The sequence below is a fragment of the Dromaius novaehollandiae genome, chromosome 8 (genome assembly GCF_036370855.1).
Source record: "Dromaius novaehollandiae isolate bDroNov1 chromosome 8, bDroNov1.hap1, whole genome shotgun sequence".
NCBI classification, from domain to species: Eukaryota; Metazoa; Chordata; class Aves; order Casuariiformes; family Dromaiidae; genus Dromaius; species Dromaius novaehollandiae.
The window spans coordinates 32,321,784-32,328,308 of NC_088105.1; the positions used below are offsets into that span (position 1 = coordinate 32,321,784).

General features: G+C 50.7%; 1 long non-coding RNA gene across 1 annotated transcript; it reads right to left on the reverse strand.

Moving 5' to 3' along the window:
- Positions 1-2,370: 2,370 nt before the first annotated feature.
- LOC135329051 (uncharacterized) lies at positions 2,371-6,102 on the reverse strand. Its single transcript, XR_010390252.1, has 3 exons — positions 5,907-6,102; positions 4,015-4,241; positions 2,371-3,267 (listed from the first exon to the last, which is right to left on the reverse strand). It is a non-coding gene; the product is annotated as an uncharacterized LOC135329051 (long non-coding RNA).
- Positions 6,103-6,525: the final 423 nt, after the last annotated feature.

Consider the following 6,525-nt stretch of genomic DNA (forward strand, 5'->3'; position numbering starts at 1 on the left):
CACAAGGTAGCAGGAAGCTCAGCTTGCACTGGCAGGGCATGGGATTGACTGGAAGAGAAAAGAGAGGTTTTTGAAGGGTTAAATCATCCCAGGTCATTAGGGTAGCCCTTATAAGATGTATTACCATGTAGCTGCTTTGAAAGGAGAAATCCACTACCCTTGCGGGTCTGATTGTTGGAGCTGGTGTGTTATTTGCAGGGCATGTGTTGTTTTCATGGGAATGATGAGATTTATTTCTGCTCTTCAGTCTTCGCCACGTATCAGATGTTTCAGTCACCAGTCAAGGAACAAAAAAGATATCTTGCAACTCTGATGACTGACCATCCAGCTTGTAGGCCAGTCAGCGAGCCTGGGGAACATTTGGCTGGAAAGACCTGGCCCAGCCCAACTTGCAAACCCAGGCGGTGCCTGCACTGAGGGCTCATGCCACCCTCTGCTCGGCTGTTGGCAGCTGACCCGAACAGGCTCTCAGCAGGGAAAGGGGAAACCTGGCTGAGAGAGGGCCAAGAACACAGAGGAGAGAGAAATGAGGCTAAAAACTGATCACCCCAGATCTTTGAGCCCAGGCACAGGCCAGAAGGAAGCAGTCAAGGTGGAAGGGCTCTGCCGTCCGGCAGAGGGGGCAGAGGGAGACAGGATCTCTGATCTCTGCCTCTCACCTCCGGGTTATCTCGTGCCCTGCTCTCCCTCCCAGTCCAGCCTTGCAAAGTGCTTTGAGATCTTCAGCTGCAAGGAGCGGCTTATTAGGATCGCTCCATTAATTACTGCGAACAAGGCTGCTCGTTTGGTTTTCAGCAGTCTTTCTGATTTTTGTGAGTGACTGGACACTGATGATTTTGATCTGAGGCCTTTTCTGGAGAAATCACTGAGGGAAATCTGCTCAGGAAATACAAGTAAACCTAGTTCCATTTTTGATCAAAAAATAGATCATATTTTCAGGCAGTTCTGACAATAATTGAAGCAACCTGAACCAAACACTTTAAAAAGTCCATTCCCACCTGGGCAGAATTACGCATAACCCAGGTTTGAAATCTCTCTGCATGAGATCCAAGGATTTTGGTGAAAGATCTGCCACTGCCAAAGTGTCACTAACCTTCAGGCGTAAAAGTGGGCCCAGCACAGTAGCAACAGGAAGAAAATTCTTCCCCATTTCAGCTTATCCAGGTGAAACCAGGCAACCTAAACATCCCTCCTGCCTTTAAATGCTGGGAGTTTCTGGATGGCAGTGTGTTAAAGTGACATGAGATAACCCTCCTCTGTGAAGCCAACATTAAACGGCTTCAAGAGAAGCAAAAACAGCATGAGGAGCTGGGCAGGGCATGACAACAGAGATCTAATCGCCCAAACGTTTGCCCCAAATGTGCCCCTGCCACGCGATGACATTTTGGCACTTTCTCAGCTCTCTCCCTTCATCACCATGGCTACAGCAGCTGCCAATCAACAGGCAATTTCTTACAGGGTACCACCAAACCACCTCAGAGATGTCACGAGAGCCAGCCCTTTGGCAGGGAGACACTTCAGGGACACCAGGCTGGGCTTGTAGCACCAAAAATTCCTCTTTCTTTCTTTCTTTCTCTCCCTCTCTCTCTCTTTCCCTTTCTTTCTTTCTCTCTCTCTTTCTCTTTCTTTTTCTCTCTCTCTTTCTCTTTCTTTCTTTTTCTTTCTTTTTTTCTTTCTTTCCCTCCTCCTCCTTTTTCCTTTTTTTTTCTTTTTTTCTCTCTCTTTTTTTTTTTGAAGCACAAACAATGAAGCTAAAAGGTTAGGTATCAGCCCGATAATCATGAATGACGTGTCGTTATTACACGCCACACATTCATTATCTCCCACTCCAGCCATGTCACAGGCGGCTGGAGGAGGGCAGATAACGGGGTGCCTTCATGCAGATGGCTTATTATCAGGATGTTCCAGGAGGGGCTTTAAGACAGTTAGTGATGCTGCTTGCCAGTTAAAGATTAGAGACCCCAGAGAATAATTAACAATCCCAAAACCCAGTTTTTCTGCTGGATTCTTCTGCTTTCTCCCCCCTCCCTTGTCCTCTTTAATCTATTCATTCTAGCAGGTGTAATAAAGTGATAAGGACAGGCTCCGGGGATGTTTGTTTGGCTACTACGGGTGTATAAACCAACAATGGATGGTATTTTACTCCTGGCTTTAAGTGGCTTGAATCAAGACCAAAAACTTCCCAGCCACCTTGCCCGCACACATCTACCCACACGCGCTCCCACCTGGGCTGGCTGCTCTGCTGCGGCCAGGCTCCTTCCCCCTTCCTGGAGGAGAGCCAGCGGTCCCTCCAGGCGCTCATGGCCTGCCACCGGCATCACCCCCACCATGGGCTTTGACCCTGCACAGCCCTCACCTCCTGCCTGCTCTTCCCCCTCTGCAATTCCCTACCTGCCCGTGGGGAAGCAGAGAGGAGCCCTGGCCCCAGTGCACTGTGCCTGGCTCCCTTCTTGCTTCCTAGGGTCCACATGCTGTCCCTGCAGGTGCTTCCTGCAGCCTACCACAAGGAAAGCTTTGGCTTGGAGCTTTGGCTGCTCCAAGGCTGGAGTAGTTGCTTACAGCAAGTCTTTAATGAAACTACTTCGGAATAATTCACATCTCCTCAGGGCTAGGCAGTGCTAACCACCTTTGCTTGTGCCTTAATGCAGCTGTCAGCATCGGAGTGTGCCTGGGCATCCAAGGAAAGGGGTAGGCTTTGCCCAAGTGCTCCAGGGTTGTGGCCACAGCTGGAGCAGAAACATCTTAAGTCTCCGCAGCTGAAGAGCCTTGTTAACATCTTCCCTGCTTGCTCCACCTCAGATCTTCGCGCGCAGTTTTCATGTGGGTCATGTCTGGGTGCAACACTGCAACAGATGGCTTCTGAATGGGACTGAAGGAGGAGATGATCTCCACTGGTGGAGTGGGGGGATGTGATGGTCATGCAGAGGTGCATGGTCTCCAGTGCACAGCACGCATGAAGGCACCCAATGCTCAGAGGGAAAGAGTCCTTAACTGTTTCCTCTATGCCTTTCGCCAGCCCCTTGGAAACGATCACATGCTAGCCTAAAACCACTGCTTGGGAACCCATTCTGAACATCTCCTTCTGCCCATGCAAAAGATGCGACTGGATGCTAGACTGAGTTGTACTTGATCACAAGGGGCTCTCACACCTCATTGCATGTGTGATCTGGCACTGAAAAATCAGGAGATCAGAGAAGTGCCAAGGTGACGGCATCTTTCAACAAGGTGCCCTGCTGTCCAGGGGCCTAAGGGCCAAGTTGTATCCTCCTGCAACACAACAGAAAGATGTTGTCCCCATAAAGAATGACCCAAACAGATAAAAGCTAATGGCACTGAGGTGCCAGGCACCTTGTAATACAGTGTTATGGTAATACAGAAAGAGCATGTGCCCTGAGTACCTTCTGCTCAAAAAGGAGAGTATCCAGCCCATAGGTCCCAACTCTGAATGTCTTGCTGAAACCCAAGCAGGGAGCAGAGGACAACATTATGGAGCATGATGTAGGATTGGGGTACCCAGGGATGCTTTGCCTCCCTAAAAGTGTGCATAGGATGCCGCTTGGAGGACATGCACTCTTCACCCTGGGAAGGATTCAGCCCTTGGGAAGCAGCAACGGGCTTATGGCTCCATGGCACTTTATATTCATCTCTTGGCTGGGGGCAGGAGAGACAGTTGGTGCATGTGGCCAACACACACTTTTGTGCCCGCTCTGGGAAAGCAGAGCTGGAGTAGTCCTGGCAGTTCAGGAAATATTCACTGCCTGAACTGGACCACTCCTTAGAGAGGGAGGCGAGGGGAAGAAAGATCTGCTTGCTGAAACTGTCGAGTCATGTTTTACTGGACAGGACATTTCCTTCAAGAGCATCTCAAGGTCAATGGTCTGGCTGAGTCTGCAGACAGTTCCTCTTGGTGTGGCTGCTCAGCATTAGTCTTTCCAAAATGGCCAACTTTGCCCTATGATGTCCAAAGAAATACCCCTGACCCTGTGCTTACCCCACTAACTACCATTTAATTACCTTGTAATGGATGAGGGCCCATCAGAGAGGTCATTCAGACTGTCAGAGATGTCCATCACCTGGATGTTATCAGGTACCAGCTAGCATCTCTCAAAGGTGTCCCCAGCTCGCAAGGTCAACGCGGCTGGCATGAGTGCTGGGAAGCCAGGAGAAGTTGTCTTCCCAATCACGCTCTTCTTGTCAGGGAGGGATGAAACAGCATTGTGCTTTAAACAGCATCCCCGACCCTATCAGCGAGAGATGAGATATCCTAATTATGGCAATACAGGCGAGAATCCAGGCCGTATCAGCCAGCACAGAAAGGTAAACAAGAAATATAACAATGGACCCTTAACACTCATTAGCTGTGTCAGATAATACTTCACTTTTCTCCCTTTGGGGCTTAAAATCTAATTAAGATTTTCCAACAATAAATTTCATTTATACTTGCTCTCTTTTGTTCTTTTTAGGATCACACCAAGAAACATCCGTGAGCCGGCTGCTCAGCTATTCGCGTGCTTCCCTGCGCTCCTCAGCTGAGATCGCGGCCCACGCGGGCTGCGCAGCTCACAGCGTGAGTGCAAGCAGCCTGCTTCCGTGCAGGAAGCCTCCTGGTCTTGCTCGACAGGCAGGGGAAACTGAGGCAGGACGGAGTGAGGGACAGCGTGGAGGAGAGACTGCAGCCGCCGCACTGGGAGATGATACGAACCACACGAAATGGCTCTTGCAAAAGACATTTTCCTGAGAAAGTGAACTCTAAAGAGACTCGAGCAGTGGCTGGACCCTGACCAAGACCAAGCACCAATGTTTCTGTGGTTATTCCAGAACACGCAGCAAGCAAGTCCCTTCCCTCTGCCTCCCTGGACTCACAGCTACGGGAGGGCTTGTCGCAGCCCGATTTCCCCAGCGCAGCAGGGCCCCTTTGCTCCCCACCTTCTGCCAGGGAAAGGGACCTTTTGCACTTCAGATTTGCTCCCAGCCGAACAGCTATGAAATCAGCTGAACACCCAGGTGTGACACCCATTTCAGCCCCGGTGCCCAAACCCCTCCAGAGCAACAGCTCGGCTCCCCTCCTGCTCCCACAAAAAAGCTGCACGTTTGCCTCATGTTCAGGCTGTGCACATGACAGGGAATAAACTGACACTGTTACTCATTAGAAGGGTGTTGTTTATAACTTATTTTGCAACCAAGAGGTAAAAATTAATAGGTTCCCATCCTCTCACCACACCCCCCAGCCAGGAGCTGGAGTGCTGACATAGTGGGAATGCTAAATGGCTAATCCTCGTTAAATTCTGCTGAGCAAATCATTACCAATGAACTCTGGGGATCTTGTTTTCCAAATTCACATGCTGTTTGGCACCCAAAAGAGCAAATCAGGGGAGAGGCATCCATTAGGGAGGATGAGTGGGAAGGTCTCTCTTCCCACCTCCGCCACAGACTTGTTTCTGTACCCTCAGGCAAGTCACCTGATCTCGGGGTAGTGACGGATTTATCTGTCGGAGAAAGGCAACACTCATTTGGCTCACAGCAATGCCAAGAGCCTTCACTAGCACTGGGGAAATGAAAGCAGAGAAGCTGGCAGACCCCAAAATCACAGGATATAGTCTCAGGCTGGATCAGCCCCTAGCTGCCAAAGGAATAATGGCAAAAGGAAACAGCTCTGCCACAGAGCGGTGCTGAGGACATGTTCCCTCCCGAGCCCCAACAGTCAGACGCTGACTCGAGCCTCCACACAGGAGGGTTTGACCCCTCCAAACCTCTTGACCATTTGCCCCAGGGGATTTCTCAGCTGGAATGGCAATTTCTCAATGTTGAGGCTCAAGTGCACATTTTAAACATTTGCCCGCATTAGGTTCTTCAGAGAAATACCTTTCAGGGAGGGCCTATTGCCAAAATACTTATGTCCTGCATACCTGAATTTTCTCATCCCCACCCACTAGCCATAGGGCTATCGAGGGCAAGGAGACAGCGGCTCACAGCGTTTCGGGGCACCAGAGTCCAGCCCACGGCTGCCATTCCCAGCTCGCACAGCACCTTTCAGCCAGCTCCTGCTCCCCTCTCCCGCTCTGTTGCCAGAGGGCTCTCAGCAGCGGAGAGTGGCCCTTTTTGGCTGGGCTCCCCATCAGGACTGTCACAGCTTAGCTGGAGCCTTGGGGGAATGCCCGGCACGTTTCAGTATCAGAAGACTCCAGGGTGTTTTGCAAGCGTTCATCTGGGAGGAGGCCTGCTGCATCTGCCTGTGCTGCGGAAACACCTTCTCTAGGAGATGGTCAGGGCTTTTAAGGTTACCAGCAAATGTAGGGGGAAAGCCCTAAGAGCAGAAAAGCCCATTCAGGGTTGAAATGTGCAGAGCAGAGATGTCTCAGAGCAGGAGCTGTGCTAGTGAGAAGCAAAGCAGTATCTCCAATATCCCCCTCTGTTCCCCCAGCACCTCGGCTGCTTGTTTCTGGTGTATGTGTCTACAAAACTGGCCTTCAAAGCACTTTCTGAAGCAAGGCCAGGGTTCCCCACACCTTCAGACCCTGCAGATCC